Here is a 26601-nt window from a genome sequence, read left to right as displayed (position 1 = left end):
TGCTGCCGGTATATTTGAGCTGTCAATATTGGCAGCAGTAGCAGTCATGGTTCATTCATAGATTGGTGGTCGCTGATTTCTCCTACAAGAATGTCAAGAAGTGTGTATCATAGAGCTCCTTAAAAAATAAGTCATTTTTTCAAAGGTAGTGCAAGATATCTGGGAAACGCTCTAAAATGATCAATTACCCCTCAATGTGTAGCAAATATTCCATAGTTTTCGATGTACTATGGCTTCACTTGCGCTTTTTTGCGCCAAGATAAGAAAAATTATTTTTAGTTACACTACGAATCAGCCCATTAGACCATCATACTTGATATAAATATCGCATTTTTTACCTTTATAAGCTCCCGAATAGATTCAAAAACCATCTTGAGCTTGCCCACGATATTTAACTTCAAATTGGCATCAAAAGAATGACGTTTCATTTGATTTTGATCTGGATACGGATTTCATTGATTGAATTACAAAAATGTGCTATTTTAAACAAATTCTGTCAAATGTACCGGAAATATCGATTTTCTGTTTCAGCGACTATTTCTATCAAATTACCTCTAAAAATCATGTTTTGTCAAATATTTAGCATTTTTAAACGTTTTGAGTGAGAATTGTACTTTTGGCCAGCATTTGTATGGGATGCGGCCACTGTGCGTCGTTGGGGGTGACAATGGGTCAAAAAGGGATATGTACGATTTATTTATTGAATAACTATCGCAACTCCAGAAAGCTTCAAATTTGGTGTGTATGTACTATGATGGTGCATTACAACTGTTGAAAAAATTAAAGAAAAATATTTATTGACAGCGGCACCACGAGTGAATGAAAAATTACCCAATCTCACCCCATAGAGGGGGTGACATTGGGTCACTGTAATTAAAATAACTTGTTTTTGAGAATATTATTGCAAAACCATTCACAGGTGAAAAATATTGATGAAATACGATGCAAACAAGACGGAAAGATATCTAAGATGATTCACAAGTATGATAAACCCACTTTAAAGAACGATTATACCGAAAAATTGAAGAGCTATGAGGAAAAATATGTGAACCCAACATTTATCGTCAAGTTTACGTAAATTTTCTTGTGTTTTCCCTTAAATTATCCTCAAAGTCTCATCCCCATTGCCATAAAGCCTTTTCAGTTTCCCCTACTGAAACAGTGATTATTTTGAACCTTCTCAAACAGTTAAATTTCGGTGCGACATTCCAAGATCAATACATTTCAGCCAAATGTTGACGTCATAATCTCGGTATGTTGGATCGCTGAAATTTGTACTTCCGTGAGATGTTTCTATAATATGAAAACACTGATAAATAATTAAATTCCAAAAAAAAAAATCCATTTGATTAAATTTCACGATGTTGCTGCGCACAAAACGCAGTTGCTGGATTGAGAAAAAAAATACGTTGCATTGTTATTTATGTATGTATAAATGTATGTTACACAAGTAGACTTGTTTGATGTTTCAGAGATGCTGTATTTAGAAAGAATAAACAAATCTTAATAAAAAAACGAGAACACCCGGTACCGTAAATCGTTAAAAAAGTGGACTTGCAATTTCATTTACTATCGTTTTTGCTTGACCCAATCTCCCCATTTTTGATGTTTTAGACACCGTGCAGAAAAAAAATGAAATTTTTGGGGAAAAATTAAATAGATTCCTGAAAATACGTATGAAGTGTAATGAAAAGACTTTCAACCTTCTACTAATATAACGATAGAGGTTAAAGTACATGCGTGATACTTTGCATAGGAGAAATTTAATGTTGTAAATTTTATCTAGTTTCAACATACAAGTTTATCAATATAGTAAACAAAAACTACTATTTCTAATAATGTATATTGTGATGAATTACGTGTAATTATATGTTCCCTAGTATATGAATTATTAATTTTAGTAATATCAGCGTTATTGGCTGAAATATTCCATAAATCATATTTTTCCGTTTTGACCCAATCTCACCCCCTAGACCCATTGTCACCCCCATCGACGGTATCGTACTTCCTTGACCCAATCTCACCCCCATTTTTGATGTTATAGACACCGTACCGAAAAATATGATTTTTTTGTGGAATAGGAGAAATTCAATGATGTAAATTTTATCTAGTTTCAACATACAAGTTTATCAACATAGTAAACAAAAACTACTATTTCTAATAATGTATATTGTGATGAATTACGTATAATCATATGTTCCCTAGTATATGAATTATTAATTTTAGTAATATCAGCGTTATTGGCTGAAATATTTCATAAATCATATTTTTCCGTTTTGACCCAATCTCACCCCCTAGACCCATTGTCACCCCCATCGACGGTATACTTGTGTTTTACTTATTTGATAGACATTGGACCGTTTTCCAAACTATTACAAGCTATTAGTAAAATCAGATTTTCAGATAGTCGGACTGCTATCGAATCTCTTGCTCCGATCAACTCAAGGACGATATTAGTTATCGCAAGTCAAACTAAAATTGAGGAACTAAATTCAGTTAGCTATGTTAGCCTTGTATGAATACCTTGAACAAATGACCGTAGCTGTAAGTAAATTGGCAGATAAGTTAGCTCACCATGCAGCATCGCATGACTTCATTGGCTATTCCAATTTCGAAGTGCTAAATATATAAACAAAATCAAGATTTGGAGTCGTCTCGTCTAACAAAATCGTACATTACTGAGCAGAGTGGCAAAATATTTAACAAATCTTTCGAAATATAATTGCATAATTGCAGAATAGAATTGCAATTCCGCTATGATGTCAAGTACGTAGTACAGTTATTTAGTGAAACTGGATTAAGATATGTTAATCTTTAAGATATTCTGTCATTCTTAACCCGTTTATTGATAGAAGCGACACGCTCTCATTTCGCTTATGCACTCTTCTAAGGAACCCCTAATTTTCTCCAATATTTTCTTTCCCTGTTATATTCTACTAGGTCATAGGTTCCCAAACTTTTTGGTTTCGCGACCCACCTAGCCAATAAGCATATTTCTTGCGACCCACCAGAGGAAAATTGTCCATAGACAAGTTGTGTACTGTAGCTTCTGATGTCACTTATTTGTTAATTCGGATTGGGATATGATCACAAGACGTAATTGATATTGGCATGCGCTATGCTTGATTGAAACTACAGTGAATAAAAATCTATTTGTTAACACGCACCTTCTCGTTACAAGATGAAAACATTAACATAGGAAACTTTTATAACAACATGAATTGTTTGAATGTCTCGACATCTATCAAAATTCCATATAGAACTGATTATATTCTTGCAAAATTTAAAATTTTCCAATTATGTGAAACTTCCACGAGTAGATGTCCTATTGCTCAACATTGGCTCTCGGAACCACACGGGATCAATATTTCTATTATAATCTTTGTTGCATGCACTTGCAAATTTCTTTCACACCCTGAAAGTTTAAAAATATTCTGTCGGAGAAAATGAAATATTTTCAAATTTAAGGGTTATTTTACATACAAAATACAAGCAAAGCAAATTTTGCAGCTAAAACAGTCCCATACCAAATGCATGGGAAATTTTCTTCGACAGAATATGTTATGTTCTTCCAACCATAAAGTCATGGAGCATGAAAGTTTGATAATAATTGAGATATTGACACCGTGAATCACACTAAAAAAAAAAAGAGTGCTATGATATTCCTCTCAAACAGTTTATTAAAAATATTTGTTACATTACTCGCTATATCCATGGGCTGATAATCTCTTTGACTCATGGAAGCTCGATTATAGACCCTTTTTTTAAATAATTATTCAAATATTTTAGCCTTAGATTAGTTTTGATAGTGCCGGCTGACCCATGCCTAATCACTGGAAGAAACAATTCTAGTGATTCTATGATGAATAATTTCTAGCCAGTGGCCAAAGTTTTTGGAAACTTTAAAAAAGCTTGGAAATAAATTAATATTTTGGATTTTTTTCGCGACCCACCAAATACAGACTCACGACCCCCCAGGGGGTCGCGACCCACAGTTTGGGAAACTATGTACTAGGTAGATAGATGATGAAATTGGCTCAATATGGCGATGGCACAAATTTCCCAAAATCCCTATTGGCGGGGAACGTTGCCTATGAAGTCGTATTTTGCTTTTGCTCAACGTGGGCAATAACCATAAGATATTTGATGGGTCGTTGATTCCAATGACTATAAGACATACAATTAAAAAACATCAACATCATATTCTAGGTTCAAATAATGAGCAATGTTTGTGCTCGGTGCAATGTATCAAGCCATTATCTCACAAGATTATTTATTGAAATAAACCATGTAATCTTGTTCAAATGATTCACTATCTTCCTGCCGAGCCATTACGTAGCAGAGAAAGTGAAACAACGTGAGATCAAAACACATCCCACAAAATATATTTCCTGTACTGCATCAGTCATGGTACCGATCTGCGTAAAATGAATTGAGCTACTGCAACATACCTATGCCTTCGCTCATCAGTTCGCAAATCTTCCGAAACTGCTGATGACGCACCGGGAGAGAAGAACGGAAAACATAAACATAAACAAAAAATTCAAGATCATCGCGTTCGAAAATTTATTTCAGCTTCGTAGCTCCCTCTCTCGCTTCCCACATCACTATACACACATCCGCCACCGAATGGAGTATCTCACGACGGTATCAAAGCAAAGGAACGGCCAGCTAACCAGTAGCTTTATTGCGCCACTAACAGGTCGACCGACTGACTTCATCGGAATATACGAAACATACACTCTATGTAAAGATTGGATGGTTCCAAATCGTATCTACCCGAATTGACCAAATTCACTGATTATTTTTATGCTAAAAAATATTAAATCACATTTTATTGTTTTTCTATTTTTTGCACTATTGTTTCACAATTTACGATACACATAGGGCTTTAATGCTAGTAATGGACCCCTTAGTAGCTGAAATTCATTCTCGACGCTTTTCCGCAATGATATCTCAGACTGATAGGGTAGGTGTACCAGTTATGGCCATAGTGGTTCCCAATTTCGTCATACGTGATAACTTGAATTCCTTCACATTTTGAAAAATCTTCTGTATTTTAGCAGTAAAATAAAGGACAAATCTTGATGTTAAAACATTCAAAAAGATTAAAAATGTAAAAGTTATCCAAATTTTGCATATGGCCAAATAGGAAACCACTATGGCCATAACTGGTACACTTTCCCTATACGTTTTATGGAGTCTAACAGCAAGTTCAATGTCTTTACTTCATAGTACGCCTATGAAACATACAAAATCATTAGATTTTCCCAGTGAAGTATACATTTGGAAAAACTGTCCGAATGCCTATTATGGACCCTCCCGGTGTCCCTAATATGAATGTTTACAAAATTTGACGCTTCCTTTTATGGACCCTCCATTTCATTCCCATGTAATCCGGCTCGCTGCAGACGCACAGTGGGACGAAATCAAAAAAAGTGGGACATGTGTGTTTGTGCTGAAACTATTGGGTTTAGCGTTTCGACATGTTCTACAAAGTTTCATCATTTGTTGAGTACTTAATCTAGACACTGAAAAAAATTTCACTTGAAGTGATATACACTGAGAAAAAAATTAACTTTTTTAATTATTGTCAAAATTGAAAACTGTCAAAGGAAGTATTGTAGGCGACATAATTTCATGAAATTTTGTAGAAGACAGGAAAGCTCTATCTACACTGACGAAGTTAGGGGGTAAAAATGATGGGTACCCCCTTAAAACTCATATTTTCTTAATAACTTCTAAATTTGAATTTTTACATTTTTACAATGTTCTACAATGTTTAACCTTCCGCGGATGTTAAGAAAAACAACTTAATAAGATACTGGGGTCATTATGACCCAGAAATGTATACCCCTATAAATCAGCGAAATATCAACCGAATAATGAAATTTATGCCGCATTCGAAAGATATACTCCTCAAGACTCTGATCACTACCTGGAATACCGGTTCCGGATCCAGTGGCCACCGGGAATCGGCTACGAAGGGGACCATGTTGGCCACGTGGAATTTCAGTACACTCAGTCCAGAAATCTGCAGTCATCACCAAATTGTATAAGATGCAGGCCATATAGGAATGTACTGTCTTCAGCAAACTTGTTTCGGGGACCAAGAACTTCCACATGGGATACAATTTAGTTCAGAACTCGACCGCGACGTGGCGCTAGCGTCGATATGAACTTCCGGTAGGGGCTAATTATGCGATAACTCGAGATCACGAGCACATAGAAGGATGCTGTCTTCGGCAAAGTTGTTCAGGAGGATAAGGACTTCCACAAGAGATACAATTTAGTTCAGAACTCGACCGCGACGTGGCGCTAGCGTCGATATGAACTTCCGGTAGAGGCTAATTATGCGATAACTCGAGATTGCTAGCACATAGAAGGATGCTGTCTTCGGCAAAGTTGCTCAGGAGGATAAGGACTTCCACAAGAGATACAATTTAGTTCAGAACTCGACCGCGACGTGGCGCTAGCGTCGATATGAACTTCCGGTAGAGGCTAATTATGCGATAACTCGAGATCGCGAGCACATAGAAGGATGCTGTCTTCGGCAAAGTTGCTCAGGAGGATAAGCACTTCCTCATGAGATACAATTTAGTTCAAAACTCGACCACCGCGTGGCGCTAGCGTCGATATGAACTTCCGGTAGGGGCTAATTATGCGATAACTCGAGATCACGAGCACATAGAAGGATGCTGTCTTCGGCAAAGTTGCTCAGGAGGATAAGGACTTTCACATGAGATACAATTTAGTTCAGAACTCGACCGCGACGTGGCGCTAGCGTCGATATGAACTTCCGGTAGGGGCTAATTATGCGATAACTCGAGATCACGAGCACATAGAAGGATGCTGTCTTCGGCAAAGTTGTTCAGGAGGATAAGGACTTCCACAAGAGATACAATTTAGTTCAGAACTCGACCGCGACGTGGCGCTAGCGTCGATATGAACTTCCGGTAGAGGCTAATTATGCGATAACTCGAGATTGCTAGCACATAGAAGGATGCTGTCTTCGGCAAAGTTGCTCAGGAGGATAAGGACTTTCACATGAGATACAATTTAATTCAGAACTCGACCGCTGCGTGGCGCTAGCATCGATATGAACTTCCGGTAGAGGCTAATTATGCGATAACTCGAGATTGCGAGCACATAGAAAGATGCTGTCTTCGGCATAATTGCTCAGGAGGATAAGGACTTCCACATGAGATACAATTTAGTTCAGAACTCGACCGCTGCGTGGCGCTAGCGTCGATATGAACTTCCGGTAAAGGCTAATTATGAGATAACTCGAGATTGCGTGCACATAGAAGGATGCTGTCTTCGGCAAAGTTGTTCAGGAGGATAAGGACTTCCACATGAGATACAATTTAGTTCAGAACTCGACCACCGCGTGGCACTAGCGTCGATATGGACTTTCGGTAGAAATTACACAGATATTGTCCGGGCATCAGAATCATAGTCCCTACTTCTTCAAACTAGAGAATCAAATGAATGAAGGATTATGAAACAAATTGTTCAATTTTTTTTCCTTGTATATCTTTTCTCCATAACGCACCATGAAACTGTGACGTACCCGCGTCACAGTCATTTAGAAGGATGCTGTCTTCCACAAAGTTGCTCGACCACCCGGTGGATTTGACGTCGATTTGTATTTCCGATAGAGGTTATTTATTAGAGGGGGGTTTCACATTTTATGAGCCCAAACACGACCCGTACCCGACTTACTTTATTTTTTTTAAACCCGGACCCGACCCGTACTCAGACCTGACCCGAACTTGAAAAAAAAAATCCGCTGTTCAAATCCGAATCTGACTCGAAACCTAAGCATTTTTTGTAAGAAAAGACCGAGTTTTAAAAATAGATAAATTCATCGTTTCTGATGCATAAGGAAGCTTTTTGGTTGTTACTCTTACCATAACTCTTACTAAAGTCCATCTAAATCCGAATTTTTACAAGCCCGATTCCGACGTAGCCTTCAAATCCGTCCCGAACCATTCGAGTCCGGGTTTGAAACCCCGAACCCGACTTATAGAAGGATAAAATTGTTCGAGAGAATAAGGAATTAGTCATGAACATACGCTCAAAATTTAACCAGCATGTGGTGCTGGCGTCTATATGTATTTCCAGAAGGAACTCTTTTTTGAAGGGTTTATCTTCGGCAAAGTTGTTCAGTTTTTTTTTATTCTGCGTAGTAAATTCCGCGTGACGCTCGTCATTATATTGCTCTTATATGATATGAACTCTGAACTTGTGGGCTTCGTGGCCGTGCGGTTAGTGTCGTCAGGCAATGAGTGCATCGTGTCATGGGGTCTTCTTCTTCTTTCTGGCATTACGTCCCTACTGGGACAGAGCCTGCTTCTCAGCTTAGTGTTCTTATGAGCACTTCCACAGTTATTAACTGAGAGCTTACTGTGCCAATGACCATTTTTGCATGCGTATATCGTGTGGCAGGTACGAAGATACTCTATGCCCTGGGAAGTCGAGAAAATTTCCAACCCGAAAAGATCCTCGACCGGTGGGATTCGAACCCACGACCCTCAGCTTGGTCTTGCTGAATAGCTGCGCGTTTACCGCTACGGCTATCTGGGTCGTGTCATGGGGTGTGGGTTCGATTCCCGCTGCAGCCATTGAAACTTTTCGTGAGGAATGTTTCTCGGCTGTACCATTGGAGCATGCTTGTTCTTTGTCTAGTATTAAGTAACAGTCTGTGCTGCTAAATGGCTGAAGACGGTGTCCGTGTCCGTGTGTTTTAACTACACGATCCACGAAATATATGTTACGATATAAACTACAGTCGACTCTCCATAACTAAGGGACCATCGACTTATAGAATTATGGTATAATAGAATATACCGACACAAAATCGAAGGAACACATTTTTGTATTTCCAATATTTTTATTATCATTTTTGTAAGAAAGCAGTATTATTTTGTTGATAGCATTTTACAAACTATTATTTGAAAACATTTTTCGAAGTGCTCGAAAAATCACGTTATTTTTACTGACAATAGTTTTTATCATTTTCATGTCATTACAACTTGTAAGTATTTATTCACCTTCAAACAAAAATTAGATCACGTTTCCCCAAAAAAATAAAAAAAAAATAAAATAGATATCGAGTTATGGAGAGAAATTCACATCTCACGTAACATCAACTTGTGGAGATATCGAGTTACAGAAATATCGACTTATGGAGAGCACAATGTATGGAAATTTGAAGGAACCGGAAAATCCATCTAGTTATAGAGTATATCGGGTTATAGAATATCGAGTTGTGGAGAGTCGATTGTATATAATATAAAATAAGCTCTATGATATGATATGAACTATATTGTACTCACTTCTAAAATTCCAACAAGAGTTCAGATACAGATAACGTCATGAAATTGCAAAAACAATTACTTCTAGTTTTCTTTAGAAGTTGTTGCAGTAACTGTGCACTTTAGTTTTTAATTGGATCCAGAGGAATCTTATGACTTTATACCAGTAATTCCTTCTGGATTTCTTCCAAAAAGTTATCTAGATCTCAAGACGTAGTTCACATCGGAGTTATTCAAAGGATATAGTCCAGTAACCTTAAATGATTTGTATGATGGATTCTACAGTTATTTACCGAGAGCTCATCCGATGGAATACAAACCCATGCCCTTCTGTCCTCATCCTCTCGAAATATCTCCAGAGACTCTCCCAAAGATTTTTCCAGGAAATCTTTCGAAGATTCCTCCAAGTATTTTACCAGAAAATAATCCAAGCTATTCTGTACCTTAATCTCTACAATGATTTCTTCTGGGGTTCCCTAGGACTTTTGACAGAGATTTTTTCAGGAAGAACTTTTGTTTGCCATGCATGGAATAGCTTCCTCCAGGGAGTTGACATGGAATTTTTACAAGGATTCCTACAAAAAAAAATATGCATAAGGATTTCTTCAGAGATTTCGCAAAGGTTTCCAGCAGAAATGTCTTAAGTGATTCCTTCGTAGATTCCTCCAACAAAATCTTTATTGGGATTCTTTCAGGATTTTTTCCAAGGGTTCCTCCAGGATTCGTTTTAGGAATACTTCGAAATTTCTCCGGAAATTTCTCCAGGGATTTTTTAAGTTATTTCTTCTGGTATTCCTCTATAAAATTTTCCACAGACTTTTGCAAGGATTTCTCCAGGAAAGTGTCTTCAAGGATTCTTGCACAGATATCTTCAAGGCTTTCTCCAGGAATTCCTCCAGGAGTAACACTTAAAACAATTTCTTCAAGGATTACTAAAGATGTTTCTCTAGTGATATCTTCAGATTTTTTTTCCGAGGATTCCTCCACGGATACATACAAAAATATCCCCAAGCAGTTCTCTCGCGATTCGTTCAGAAATTATTCCGGGATTCCTCCAGAGATGATTCTATGAGGAAATTCTACAAGGATTCCACAAGGAATTTCTGCAGGTGTTCTAAAACTCACGAATTCCTCAAGGAAATTTCATGAAACGCCTCAAGAATTTCTCAAGGTAATCTTCCAGGGATTCCCCAAGAATTTCTCCAGGGATTCGTACTGGGTCTTCAATAATACTCCATGGATTCCCCCAAGAGTTCTTCTTGAAATTTCTCTAAAGATTCTCCCATTAAGTCCTGCTAGAATATTATCAGAACTTATGCTAAAAATTTCTCCATTGATTTCATTAAAAAAAATCTCTACATGTCCTACAGTAAAATCTCTAGAATTTTTTTTTTTTTTTTTTTTGAAAATCTATTCATGGATTTCTTAAGATATTTCTCCTTAGATTTTTTGAGAAATTTTTCTATTTTAATACTCCTATAAGGATTCTTTCAGGGATTTATCCAACAAAAATCTACAGGGGTTTTTCCAGCAAAAAATCTACAGGGGTTTTTCCAGGGATTTTTCTAGCGATTCCACCTGCAAAATTTCTACATCGATTCTTCCTAGGATACCTCCATTCATCAGTGATTCCTCCAAAGATGTCTCCAAGAGTCCTTCATGGATGCCTACACTGCCCATATCTGCATATTTGTCACATTCGACATTTTTGACAAATTGAAGTTAATACCATGGAGAGTCATCAAATGATAAATACTTTCGATCAGCTTACTGAAATATGTGAGATTGTTCTAGAAAATTCGAAAAAAATACCAAGTTATTTTGTCGCATTGGTAATTATAACCGCATAACAGTAACATTGAGATTATAAATGAGCCTCGTAATGTAACAGCAATGAAACTTCTACCAGAATTATTTTCTGACTATTCACCTAGTATGCGATATGAGTTATACAAAATATCAGCCTTAAAAAAGCACTTTTGAGTTTCTGGTAATTTTTAGTAATTTCAGTTTCCTCACATACTGTCATCAAATGTACTCTTGGTATTCTATTTACTCAATGCCTACTTTTGTCGAATGTTACAAATATGCAGTTATGGGCAGTACATGAGTCTATCCAAAGACTCCTACAGAGATTTCTCTATGCAAATCTTTACAGGAATTCCTGCAGAGATTTCTCCAGCTATTTCTTCAGGAATTTCTCCAAGGATCGCTACAGAAAAATCTCTACATGGTTTCCTGTAGATATCGTTTCAGGAATGAACTGGTAGAGATTTGACTGTATATATAAATGAAATATGAGTTTCGTCTACGCAGTCTTCATCATAAATAGAACGTTGAAAAAAATAGAGACTGCGTAACTGAAAAGCATGAATGCTGTTCCGGGGATTTTTGTAAGGAATTCCTCCAGAGCTTTCCTCGAGAATCCCTTCTTGGGCTCTTGCAAGAATTTCTCCAGCGATCCCTATAAGACTCATAAAATAATTTCTTGTAAAATCCCCAATTGAATGGTAGAATCTCTGGAATAATTCGTTATAGAATTCCTGGAGCGATCCCTGGAGGAAATCTTAGAAGTAAATCCTAGAGGAATCTTGGAAGGACTACCAGCGGAATGTCTGGAGAATTCACTGAAGAAATATTTTAAGTAATCCTTGAAGAAATGTTTCTTAGAGAAACCTCTGACATTCTGCAAAAATCTCTGTAGAGATCTTCTTGGAGGAATCCTTAGGGGAATCTCTTATTTTTTATTAGAGGAATGTCAGGAGAAATCTCTTGAAGAATCTTTGCAAGAATCGCTGGTGGAGTGCTTGAAGTAATCTATGCAATAATTCCTGGAAAAGTTCCCTGAGGATGGATTAATTCCCGGAGAAATCTATCTGGAGTGAATTCTTCAGAGTTTTTGCAATTCCCTCACAGGTCTTTTTTTTATTGAATTCTTCGACGATCTGATTTTAAAATTGTTTTCGGTATTTCTCAAGTTATTATTCTTGGATTTGACGGAATAATAGTCTGATTTTTTTCTGAAGGATAATTTTGAATTTTCTCAAGAGGATTTTTTAAAAACACTTCAGAGTACTTTTTAATAATGCGTCCTAATGAAGCTATTTTTGGAATTCCTCCAGCTGTTCTTTCTAGTATTAGTCCATAAGATATTTCCAACATTCGTTCGAGTTGATGTATGAATTCCTCCACGGTCATTTATTCAATCTAATTTGATTCTTCTAATCCTTTATTATAGAATTCTACGAGAAATTTGGGTTTTTGGGATTTTTTCATTGGTGTTTGCGAAATTGCTTAATTTTTTTACAAGCCTTTTTTCAAAATAGTCTGACGAAATTTTTCTGAGTTCTTCCTGCCAAAATTGTTATCATACAAAACCTTTATGCAAATTCTTGTTGAAATTTCTGCAGAAGCTGATTCAAAAGAAATGTCCAGAAGTTAACGGAGAAGAATGTTTTATTTTGGCGTTACTATCCTGTTAATTATTATTACTTACGCAAAAATAATTGATTCTGAATCAAATCAACTACTTCAGCACTAAATTTTACTTTAAATCAAATTCACACACTCTATTGATTTTACAGTAATACCTCCATGAGTCGATGTTCCATGACTCGATATCGACTCATGGGACCATAGTAAAAACAAACTTTCATGGTTACTATGATGGTCCCTAGAAGCAGCTTTCCAAAGGAATGCTGTTCCATGACTCGATATTTCCATGAGTCGATGGTCCCTTCAATATCAACTCATGGAGGTTTCACTGTACTATAAATTTTTAATTATCTCAATAATAATATTGATAATTATCACTATCCGAACACATTCACATCTTTCTACTTCAAGTCACGCTCGCAAATCTACTTACTCTAACTTGCGAAGAATAGTGTAGGTGATTAGATAATCACAACTCAAGCAGAAGATTACGTTCAAATTAAAGTTTATGACGTGCACTTTTTTAAGTGGGGGTAAGAAAATGTAGGAAGTTTCTTATGAAATGTGCTCAAGAGTTTCTTTCGGAATTCTATCTCTTATTTCTTCTAGGGATACGCCACAGAATTTTTTTTTCGGGGACATCCTTATAAATTATTTCCTAGGAGAGACACCCCCAGTCCTCCTCAAGGCGTAATTTTATCAATTTATTTATTTATCCAATGACCACGTGGTGGTCGTGTTCTAAACTAAATTGTGTCTTATGTGGAAGTCCTTATCCTACTGAGGAACTTTGCCGAAGACTGCATCTTTCTATGTGTTCGCATTCTTGTATTATCGCACAACTAGCCCCTACCGGAAGGCGACATCAACGTTAGCGTCACGCGATGGTCGAGTTCTGAACTAAATTGTATCTGATGTGGAAGTCCTTATCCTCATGAACAACTTTGCCGAAGACTGCATCTTTCTATGTGCTCGCAATCTCGAGTTATCGCATAATTAGCCTCTACCGGAAGTTCATATCGACGCTAGCGCCACGCAGCGGTCGAGTTCTGAACTAAATTGTATCTCATGTGAAAGTCCTTATCCTCCTGAGCAACTTTGCCAAAGACAGCATCTTTCTATGTGTTCGCATTCTTGTATTATCGCACAACTAGCCCCTACCGGAAGGCCACATCAACGTTAGCGTCACGCGATGGTCGAGTTCTGAACTAAATTGTATCTCTTGTGGAAGTCCTTATCCTCATGAACAACTTTGCCGAAGACTGCATCTTTCTATGTGCTCGTAATCTCGAGTTATCGCATAATTAGCCTCTACCGGAAGTTCATATCGACGCAAGCGCCACGCGGTGGTCGAGTTCTGAACTAAATTGTATCTCATGTGAAAGTCCTTATCCTCCTGAGCAACTTTGCCGAAGACTGCATCTTTCTATGTGTTCGCATTCTTGTATTATCGCACAACTAGCCCCTACCGGAAGGCCACATCAACGTTAGCGTCACGCGATGGTCGAGTTCTGAACTAAATTGTATCTCATGTGAAAGTCCTTATCCTCCTGAGCAACTTTGCCGAAGACTGCATCTTTCTATGTGTTCGCATTCTTGTATTATCGCACAACTAGCCCCTACCGGAAGGCCACATCAACGTTAGCGTCACGCGATGGTCGAGTTCTGAACTAAATTGTATCTCATGTGGAAGTCCTTATCCTCATGAACAACTTTGCCAAAGACTGCATCTTTCTATGTGCTCGCAATCTCGAGTTATCGCATAATTAGCCTCTACCGGAAGTTCATATCGACGCTAGCGCCACGCAGCAGTCGAGTTCTGAACTAAATTGTATCTCATGTGAAAGTCCTTATCCTCCTGAGCAACTTTGCCGAAGACTGCATCTTTCTATGTGTTCGCATTCTTGTATTATCGCACAACTAGCCCCTACCGGAAGGCCACATCAACGTTAGCGTCACGCGATGGTCGAGTTCTGAACTAAATTGTATCTTTTGTGGAAGTCCTTATCCTCATGAACAACTTTGCCGAAGACTGCATCTTTCTATGTGCTCGCAATCTCGAGTTATCGCATAATTAGCCTCTACCGGAAGTTCATATCGACGCTAGCGCCACGCAGCGGTCGAGTTCTGAACTAAATTGTATCTCATGTGAAAGTCCTTATCCTCCTGAGCAACTTTGCCGAAGACTGCATCTTTCTATGTGTTCGCATTCTTGTATTATCGCACAACTAGCCCCTACCGGAAGGCCACATCAACGTTAGCGTCACGCGATGGTCGAGTTCTGAACTAAATTGTATCTCATGTGGAAGTCCTTATCCTCATGAACAACTTTGCCAAAGACTGCATCTTTCTATGTGCTCGCAATCTCGAGTTATCGCATAATTAGCCTCTACCGGAAGTTCATATCGACGCTAGCGCCACGCAGCAGTCGAGTTATGAACTAAATTGTATCTCATGTGAAAGTCCTTATCCTCCTGAGCAACTTTGCCGAAGACTGCATCTTTCTATGTAGGCTGACCATAAGCCAACCAGATAAAAACGGGACCAATAAAAAACAAAAACGGGACAATTTTAAAAGACATAGGTTATGCGATTGTGGCACTTTTCCCCGAATTCTAGTTCCCCGAATGGCCCGTTTCTGCGAAGCCATTTCCCCTGATGACCCGTTGCCTTGTAAAACAATCTGGCTCAAAAAAGTGCAATAATAGTCTTTACCCGAGCAGGCGAAAAAAGCTAAGTAATAGCAAATTTTGATATGGACATACAAAAGTGATAATCACTTAAAAGATATAAGAGATAAAAAATCCAACAATATAAAATTTACTCCTGGAATACTATTAGCATATCATATTTAGCTTTTATAAGATCTCACCAATATCAGCGAGCTATTCCTTAAATCTTCCAACATCAAATTTAGCTATGGCTCAGAAGTTCTAGAATAAAATTTTGATATTATCTTCAGATCTTTCATCTCTTATGTCAATCAAATCAATATCTCGATTTAATGGTCAGAACTTTGCTTCTGCTCGGGTAATGAGATAGTGTTGAATTAGAAAGATTGATAAGCTACCAAATAAGGAAATATTTGATCATTCTCGAATAAACACATATTGACAAAAATACATTATAATACACTATTCGGGGAAACTGGGTTTTCGGGGAACTAGCATTCTGAGAACTGGCGTTTGGAGAACGACATTCGGAAAAAACGCCATTCGAGGGAAAATAGCAGAACCAGACTATGCAATCCCAAACTACATGTCTGTATGATTCAAAAAAAATCACTTAAGAACCTTGAAGCTCATTCTTTGATTTCCGAGAAGCAGCGTTTTTTAAGAACTTCATATAAAATATTGTTACACTTTTCAATTTTTCAAATTGAAATGTTAATTTTTATATTATTTCCACTTTTTAAACAGTTAATCCAATCAATTGCGTTTCAGATATAAACAAAAAGTTGTTCTTTTTCATTTTAGGTTTTATATGAATAATTATCTTATGAAGATCCGTATTTTGGAAAACTACCGAAATTTGGCATACATATTAGTAAAGAAAGGCAAAAAGTTGAGCAGAAGCATGTACGGATCAAGTTTAACTCTGTTTGAGAAACCAATAATTGCTTGGAAAATAGATGAGTAAGACAATAAACTCTGAAATATTTCTAAAAACTGTTTGTTATGTTGTTATTTTTATTTTATTATTGGTGTTGTAAATTATGTGCCAATTCTCTATTTCCTAAAATACGGGACAATTCGACCATTTTCCTTAAAACGACGGGACAGTCCGTCGAGGGAATAAAAACGGTACTGTCCCGTTAAATACGGTACGTATGGTCAGCCTATTTCTATGTGTTCGCATTCTTGTATTATCGCACAACTAGCCCCTACCGGAAGGCCACATCAACGCTAGCGCCACGCGGTGGTCGAGTTCTGAACTAAATTGTATCTCATAAGGAAGTGCTTATCCTCCTAAGCAACTTTGCCGAAGACAGCATCCTTCTATGTGTTCGCATTCTCGAGTTATCGCATAATTAGCCTCTACCGGAAGTTCGTATCGACGCTAGCACCACGCGGTGGTCGAGTTCTGAACTAAATTGTATCTCATGTGGAAGTCCTTATCCTCATGAACAACTTTGCCGAAGACTGCATCTTTCTATGTGCTCGCAATCTCGTGTTATCGCATAATTAGCCCTTACCGAAAGTCCATATCGACGCTAGCGCCACGCAGCGGTCGAGTTCTGAACTAAATTGTATCTCATGTGGAAGTCCTTATCCTCCTGAGCAACTTTGCCGAAGACAGCATCCTTCTATGTGTTCGCAATCTCGAGTTATCGCATAATTAGCCCCTACCGGAAGTTCATATCGACGCTAGCGCCACGTCGCGGTCGAGTTCTGAACTAAATTGTATCTCATGTGGAAGTCCTTATCCTCCTGAGCAACTTTGCCGAAGACAGCATCCTTCTATGTGCTCGTGATCTCGAGTTATCGCATAATTAGCCCCTACCGGAAGTTCATATCGACGCTAGCGCCACGTCGCGGTCGAGTTCTGAACTAAATTGTATCTCTTGTGGAAGTCCTTATCCTCCTGAACAACTTTGCCGAAGACAGCATCCTTCTATGTGCTCGTGATCTCGAGTTATCGCATAATTAGCCCCTACCGGAAGTTCATATCGACGCTAGCGCCACGTCGCGGTCGAGTTCTGAACTAAATTGTATCTCATGTGAAAGTCCTTATCCTCCTGAGCAACTTTGCCGAAGACAGCATCCTTCTATGTGCTCGTGATCTCGAGTTATCGCATAATTAGCCCCTACCGGAAGTTCATATCGACGCTAGCGCCACGCGGTGGTCGAGTTTTGAACTAAATTGTATCTCATGAGGAAGTGCTTATCCTCCTGAGCAACTTTGCCGAAGACAGCATCCTTCTATGTGCTCGCGATCTCGAGTTATCGCATAATTAGCCTCTACCGGAAGTTCATATCGACGCTAGCGCCACGTCGCGGTCGAGTTCTGAACTAAATTGTATCCCATGTGGAAGTTCTTGGTCTCCGAAACAAGTTTGCTGAAGACAGTACATTCCTATATGGCCTGCATCTTATACAATTTGGTGATGACTGCAGATTTCTGGACTGAGTGTACTGAAATTCCACGTGGCCAACATGGTCCCCTTCGTAGCCGATTCCCGGTGGCCACTGGATCCGGAACCGGTATTCCAGGTAGTGATCAGAATCTTGAGGAGTATATCTTTCGAATGCGGCATAAATTTCATTATTCGGTTGATATTTCGCTGATTTATAGGGGTATACATTTCTGGGTCATAATGACCCCAGTATCTTATTAAGTTGTTTTTTTGTGGCGCCATCTTAGAATCACCTTAAGAAAAAATTTTTTTGGTCTTGCGCTTCGTTTCCACAAAATATTAAAAGTCAGGGAATTTCAGAAAGATCCGTTTGATAACAACAGAGATATTGCAGGTTGAAATTCGATTTTGGGTCATTATGACCCCAGTATCTTACTAAGGTTAAGGTACTGTAAAAATACACATGTTTGCCGAAGACACTGAAGCGCTAGCTCTCCATTTTGAAGATTTACGAACGATTTTCTGATTTTTTCACATCAAATTTAAGTGTGCATATCTTGTAAAGTTGCAAGTAGTAGCAGCTAATTTTAGCATCATGCTGTTCCTCAACCTATACCCTTTTAATATATGTACGAATAATTGCGGGGTCAAGCGGGGCTCATCGCAGTTTGTTTAATTGAAAATTGTATTTCCTATGAATAAATGTATGTTTTTTTCAGTCAGTGTAGGAGATAGAGCTTACCTGTCTTCGACAAACTTTCATGAAATGATGTCGCCTACAATACTTCCTTAGGCAGTTTTCAATTTTGACAATAATTAAAAAAGTTAATTTTTGTTCTCAGTGTATATCACTTCAAGTGAATTTTTTTTTTCAGTGTCTAAATTAAGTACTCAACAAATGATGAAACTTTGTAGAACATGTTGAAACGCTAAACCCAATAGTTTCAGCACAAACACACATGTCCCACTTTTTTTTATTTCGTCCCACTGTGCGACGTGCCTATTAGGGGTTATGCACAAATTATGTCACTATCCAAGGGGAGTTCAGCCAAGCGTAACAATCCTTACATTACCGGTATCGACTCCCTATATTGAGCTGTTCGGTATTCAAATCAGCATGGTTTTTAAATTAATTAACTCATTACGCGTGATAAAGATGGATAAATTATGGGTTAAATAATTAAAAAAAATCCACCTGCTCAGCTGGGATGCGAACCCAAGACTCTTGTATGCTAGACGAGTTCTTTGCCAACTAAGCTACCGAGTCACTTCGTGACCCAATAACGCAGAAGCTTACGAGTATCGAATTCAAATCCATTCACAGATCACGCAGACCCTTCCCAAAACCAATATCCATCCATCTCATGTATACTACACACGCGTGCAGAGCGAGTGCGATTTATTAAGTGTTGAAACTGTTTGCCTGTTCAATGTAATGAGTTAATTAATTTATAAATATCCATTATTCAAAAATAAATCAATGTATTATTGACAAGTCAATGTATTATAGCTCAAATCGGTACCGTAAAACGGGGTATCTTTGATAGTGCGGAAACCATCACATACTAAACGAAATAACATAAATTCTGTTAAACAGTTAAAGTTAAAAGTAAAGAGTATTAGTACACTTAAGGTCAGAGCTATTTGCTTTTGAATCGAGAACATTTGAGGCTTAATATTCGAATTGATTTTACCATTTCCGAAACGTTTACAAACAATCTATTCTACGATGATTCTACCCCATTACCCCGAATGCCATTTCCCAGAATGCCACCACCCCGAATTCCATTACCCCCAATGTACCATTACCCCGAATTCCATCACCCCGAATGCTTTTTCCCCGAATTTACAATTATCTTCACATGATGATATTGATGACATTTCCCCATGATATTGGAATTCGGGGTAATGTCATTCGGGGTGATGGATCATTCGGGGTTTTGGAATTCGGGGTAATGGCGTTCGGGTTAATGGCATTCGGGTTAATGGCATTCGGGGTAATGGGATTCGGGGTAATGGGGTAGAATCGTCAAAGCATTGTTCTACCCACGATACAAAAAAATCATGAGGAACTAACTGTAATAATTGCTACAAGAAACTTCTTTAACCGTTATAAAAACAAATGGAGCAATTCTCAATGACATTTCTGAATGATTTCTGATCAATGGATGGTTTCTTAAAAATATCTACAATCTTGAATATGTATAAAATGTTTTGAGTACATCCCGACGATTTTTTTTTTTTGCAGAATTGTTGAAGAAGTTCCAGCGAAATGTTTGATAGAGTTTCTGTGCAATGAAATATTTGGTCAGTTCAGTGTACTTTAGACAATTTTTTTTATTATTAAACAAGAGGATATAAATATAGAAGATATTCATATATTTTTAAAATGAACGATAACAAAAAGTGATTCAATGAATGATCCTAAGGACAGAACTGCTAGTAGATTTTTTCTAGACTTGATCTTTATCCTTATGCAATTCTCTTAGAAGTCTCTATTTTAATGCAAGGTCTCTAAAGTATCAATTTTATTCGAAATAGTCCCTTAAATTTTTTTTGCCTTATTCTGCTTGCATTGAATTCTGATGCAAAATTGTACAACCTGTAAAGAAACCTTCAGAGACTGTAACGGGTTCAATTGGCTTTAAAAGAATGTCGACTCAGATTCCACGAGTAAAAGCTTCAGGAATTATCATAGTGATTTTATTTTGAATACTTTCAGGGTCTCCTAAAGGGATCTCTCCAAAAATCTTTCTAGAGATTTCTCTACCAATTCTTCCAGATTATTCAAAGGATGCTTAGAAGAATTTCTCCAAAATTAGCTTCAGGAAATCCTTGAGAACTCCAAAGCTACTACCTCAAGTAATTTCCTCAGGTATAACTTTATTTTGTTCCACTTATCCTTATACTGAATTCTCCATTTGAGAGGTTCGTCATACAAATCTATTTTTTCCTTCACCAAACATTGCTTAACAAATTTCTCAAAAAATCTTATGCAATCTTCAAAAGTTTGTTTTTTAATTTTTCACACCAGTTTATACTAAAGCAATTTTCCCAACAATTCCATAAATTTCTACAGAGATTCTGTCCAATGTTTTTATAGAAATTTCTTTAGAAAACCTTCTATACCGAGTATCAATTGTTTTTTTTATTAGAATATTATCTAAGAAATCTTCAAAAACCCAAGTTATACCAGAAATTGTTCTATGATTTTTTTTAAATACCTCACGGATTTATTTTTTGAAATCCTTTGCATTTCCCTGGAAACATTTCTGGAACTATTCATGATAAAGACTTTCAAAATCTCAAAGAATTACTTAAGAAATGTCTATATAAATCAATGAAGAAATCTATGGAGCAATTGATGAAGGATAGATACATCGCTTATTGAAAACTTATATAAATCCTGAAAGAAATCCCTATAAATTTCTGGGGAAGATATTGATTACCTTTTCTGAAATAATAATTAGAGAAAATCTATTTCTGTGGTCCTCCTTGGAAAATTCATGGTTGAATTTTTGAGGTATCCTCAATAAAATTCTAAGAGAAATGTGCTAGGAAAATTCGTGGAGAAACTGCTTGGGAAATAATCACTACACGAACTTCTTTAGAAATTTCCGGAGTAATATCTGAGCATTTGGGCAAATGCCTAAATAAGTTTCTAATGGAATTCCTAAAAAAAATCAGGAATAAAAATCATATTCAGTAATACTTGTTGTAATGTCACGAAGAATTCTCAAATAAAAGTCTTAAACCTTAGAGAAATAGCTGCTTTGATGCTATAAAGAATCGAACTTTAATCTTCTGGCTTCTATTAAGTTTCGTTTTGTGTTCTTGGTTCCTGTTTGGTCTCTCTTCAACCTCTTTTTGGTTCCTTTTAGGTCTCTTCTTTCTGGCAAGAGGTCTTCAATTCCCTATTTTTAAGACAATCAGTCACTACCAGGCCAGTGAAGACATAAAGCTTACTTAGTCTTGTAGTAACGACTGGTATAAAATTGAGGGGTGTCAATGAAAAAAACCTAGTTTGAAGAAAATTTACTTTAACGTTCAACGCTCCGTCATCGTAATCATCGTCATCATCGAAACTTCAAAAGCAGTTTTTCTGTTCAAGACTTAACATGAAGTATTAGATGAAAATTTGTTCACTGCGTTTCGGTTGGAGAATAGAATGCAGTAAACACATTTTTCCTGTGAATTTTCTTTTATTTTCTATCTTTATTAACGAGATTTTTAGCCCTGGGCTAGTTCATCTCGGGACCAACGGCTTTACTTCCCTTCCGAAGGAAGTCATCAATGAAATTTGTAGTGACTATCTTGGGGATGGGATTCGATCCCATTTCCTCGGCGTGAGAGACTTGTGTTCTAACCACTACACCAGATCCGTTCCCAGTTGTGAATTTCCTGCATTTTCCATGAAAAAGCTGCTTCTGAAAATTCTGAAATCAATGACGGATCCAGACCCCTAAAAGTTTTTTTTAGAAATTCTTCATTATATACTAATTGTATGGGAGTCAAAAAACAAGCTTCTGCTTCTAAGAATTATGCTATTTTTTCTGTTGAGCAAAAAAAATCACCTGAAAATATCATTAAAATGCTTGGAAAAAATTCTATAGAATTTCCTTAACTCAAATGAAAACCAACTAAAATGTCACTCACACCCTTTTGAGGGTTTGAGCCCCTCAAGTGAAGATACTTTCAATTTCCAGTCTAGGGCTAATTGTTTTCCTAGCTTCACTGTGTACAAAACATTTGCCAACTTTTGTCCTACCCATGGTTTCAGACGCGGACGCGCCTCTGCTGTTTGATGTAGTTTCATATAGTTCGTCACTTATCTTTGACAGCCTAGTTATAATAGAACTTGAATTCAGTCTCAAATCTCTTTGTGGAAATCATTTTTACAAACTAGGTCCATTCTTGAATTTGAAGACAAAAAAAATCATATGATGTTAAACGCTAATGTTTTTTTTTTTTGGTTTTTGGTTACAATTTGCTTCTGAACAATGAAAATCTTTCAACATTTTCCGTTTAAACATACAAAATGTTTCAACATTTTCCGTTCAAAAGTTGCCACTTTAGAGATTGTTTATAGATATCTACCAAAATCTAAATTTAGTAATCTAGATGGATTAATGAAGCAAGTATATATTTTTCCATACAAAAGTGTAAATTTGTTTGTTTACTCAAGCCAAACCTCTCTTCTTTCATCAATTTTCCATTTCTTATAAATTTCTTCTGACCACAATATTTGAATAAAAAATATTACAACAAACATTTAGTAATTCATTTCAACTCGGTGATAGCCTTAATCCAAAATATGTGCTCATGAATAATTGGAGCTTTAGAGCTACAGTATTGGACAAAACATTTGCAACTTTTTCGATTTTCCATACAAAATGACCAACTTTGGTAAGCTATATCTCAGTTATTTTTGGACCGATTTGTATGAAATTTTGGCAAAACATCAGCCATAACTTGAATTTTAACATATATTTTTGAATGATTTTTCCAATCACAAGTTTAAAAGCAGTAACGGTTTAACTAAAGTGCATTTTTTGATGATTTTTTATAAATGACATAACTAAACATATTGAAGGAATAGCTTCATGGTATCTTCAGCAAAGTTATAGATTTCAACGAGATGAACAAGTTTGCTGAAGACAGTTTTTGTGTAAGGCTATCAGATTTTGCGATAAATCGTTTTGAATTTTTCATCAAAAATTACACTTTAGTTAAAGCGTTATTACTCATAAACTCGTGATTGGAAAAATTATTCAAAAATATATGTTAAAATTCAAGTTATATCTGAGGTTCTGTGAAAATTTCATTCGAATCTGGCTTACCAAAGTTCGTCATTTTGTATGGAAAATCGAAAAAGTTGCAAATGTTTTGTCCAATACTGTATGTGAAAGGAAAGATTTTTAAATCCCGAAAGCACTCTCTTAGTTTTACGATAAATTAATGTGCACACTTGAATTACATCACACTTCAGCTAAAGTTCAACCCACCTTCAGCTTACACCATTTACAATTGTCGATAAAATCCTCTAAACATTTTCACGAAATATAAGTATTCGCTACATCGGATTAAAATATTGCTATTATCGATATTTTGAATCAAAAGAATCGATATAAAAATATCGAATATCGAAAGAAAACTACCGATACATATTCTAACATACTGGGTATATCGAAACGTCCCTATTTTTAGCATTGGGTGTTAATACTCGCGTGACTATATTTTGAATTTAAAATTGTTACAGATGTTACGTCTGTTTGGAGTAGTGTTTTCCTTTGATCGCGTTGCTTGTTCATGCGGGTGTGGGCGTCAAACACTTTTTCGGCTTACAATGCGGTTATCGAACTGTATTGCGAATCTGGTTAGGCGTGAATATATCACGGATCGCATCACTAACCATAGGCAGTGATGGGAAGCGGCGAACATATCTGATGAACCGGAACAAAAACAAAACAAAATGCTTGCGAGCATCAGAGTGCTGATTTACTCGCATCTGTCGTACTTGCGAGTAAACGAAAATAAAGGATTCAGTTATGGCCATAATGTTTCCCTGTTTCGCCATACGTGATAATGTTATTATCTTCAAATTTTTGATCATTCTGTGTGTTTGAGCAGATTGACATCAAATATATCTTGATGCTGAAACATTCAAAAAGGTTCAAAATGTGAAAGTTTTTGAGACGACACATATGTCCAAATAGGGTACCACTATGGCTATTACTGGTACACTTTCCCTAGTGAAAAGAAACCAAATTCATGTAGTGTTACAGCATCACATTCAATTTTCAACTAAAGATGCTAGAATGTTACATGATCGTGTAAATTTAAAATGCATTTGATTGAAAAATAAAAGATTTCGATTACTTTTTCAAATCGACGTAAGTAACTTCCATACGGTTTTGAGAAAATTAATTCAGAAGAATCACAACCTGTCTTCTAAAACTGTTTTAAAATGAATCATCTTTTTAACATTTTTTCGCCGTGTACATTGCTTAAATTTTGCATATAATAAGCTCGCGATAAAAAACTAGGGAGTTCCTGTTGTTTCCCACAACAATTTTATTACAAAATGATAAGCCGAATTATTCAGTTACTTTCGACGTTTTTGTATCAGTGTAAAATCGGCTCAAGTAGTGTTTTGTTTTGATTCGTGGATAAGTCACTTTGTCTCTCCATACAGCGGAGCGGCGAAAGTAGTGGTTAGGTAGCGAAAGTTGAAAATCTTACTTTCGTCGTTTTGTAAATCCGAAAAGTAAACGCTCTAAAAATGAAAAATCGAGTTGGTTTAGAGCGAAATGAGTAGAATTTCGTCTGCGAAACACATAGAATCGATAAAGTAAGTTTGTATACTTTTTTGACTTGAGTCGGTTTGAATAAGTTTTCGAGATTTTTCGTTGATATTTCAGTTCATTTTGATGCTCCAAATATGTGCATGAAAATCAAATGAAATTTTCAACATATTATTCACTGTGTAACATCGATTTATCAAAACGAAAAAAAAATCAATTTTCAGAAAATCACCCATCTTAACCAACGAGTATAGTCAATCCGTTATTTTTTTGGTTCTGATTCAAAAAACAATCATCCTCGTATTTATGTTTCGATCCCGATTTGAACCTTCATCAGGGGATACAGAATTATACGTTAATGTCCACTTTTAGTATATATTGTTGTATATCAGTATGCTAATCTAGTCATACGCCTACACTCTATTATGTGTCTCCATCATTTTTTTAACATTTCTCATTCGTCGATGACTTACTTCTTATGCTAGTTTTTTCTGTATTCATTAACTTTAATATTGTCAATACATTTTTGTGTTCTAACACCCCAACACTTTCACATTGTTGATATCCATTAACTTCTTAAACACAATTTCAATTCACACAGATTTAGAACAGTCCACGCTTGTGCTCTGTGGTCGTTGTGGTTTGCTTTCAGCACGTAAAAAGTACACTGCAAAGGTGTTGTGTCTGTGCCATACACCTTCATAACTACTACTCTTCACTGTTCATTCAGCAGCAACAACACAGCACAAATTCTGAGCAAACCAGTCAAGAACACATCAAAGCAAATCCCGAATATGGGCACCTCTAAAAATAGTGCTTTGATCATCGTGGTACGTAATCGACAGCCAACCAGGGCTAACCTCGTACTTGTACACATGAGAATGCTAATACGGGAATGCCGAACGACATCCAATGCTCACCTGTCTGGAAATCTGCAATCCAAACTAATTACCAGGAAATTAGGACACTCGGAAGCAAACGCGCGCGATTAGAATGGGCCAAAATGGTTATATTTTAGCTTATAATTGAAGAGGGTGTGCTACTTGCTTCGAAGAAAATTGGTGCTGCTAATCTGTTCCGTTTACGAGAGCCACTTGAGACGAACTGATGCTGATTTGATTATTTTGCGCTACAGACGTATACGTGAATGGATTCGATCGATCTCAATATGATCCGGTCGGTAAGCTGACTCAGTAAACCACAACACACGGTGAGCACGAAGAGAGAAAGATCGTATTTATGAATCGCTACTTCGAAGAATACATGTATGAGTCTCGTTGTAATCTTCAATGTACAGAGTGAAATCAGTTACCTACTTTTGAAAGTAACTTGAGAGAAAAAGAGCGCGGAGAGAAACCATATTAAGCCGAAGCAACTTAAGTCCGAGGTTTCCGATTGCATTAAACCAGAAAAATGTACCGGTCAGTCGGTCAGCACAACACCTTTACTATCTGTCTATCGTTCT

At 36.9% G+C, this 26601-nt stretch overlaps 1 protein-coding gene across 1 annotated transcript in view; it reads right to left on the bottom strand.

Annotated features, from left to right (window-relative positions):
- Positions 1-26369, bottom strand: part of LOC5569577 — a 75630-nt gene extending 49261 nt beyond the window's left edge. The window contains exon 1 of the mRNA XM_001658590.2: positions 26057-26369. The gene's annotated coding sequence lies outside the window, so the exon portion shown is untranslated. The remainder of the gene's footprint in view (positions 1-26056) is intronic.
- Between the last annotated feature and the right edge of the window lie 232 nt (positions 26370-26601).

Source organism: Aedes aegypti, chromosome 2, assembly GCF_002204515.2.
Source record: "Aedes aegypti strain LVP_AGWG chromosome 2, AaegL5.0 Primary Assembly, whole genome shotgun sequence".
NCBI classification, from domain to species: domain Eukaryota; kingdom Metazoa; phylum Arthropoda; class Insecta; order Diptera; family Culicidae; genus Aedes; species Aedes aegypti.
Note: the sequence above shows the minus strand (reverse complement) of the source record. Positions and strands in the feature narration are given on the sequence as shown.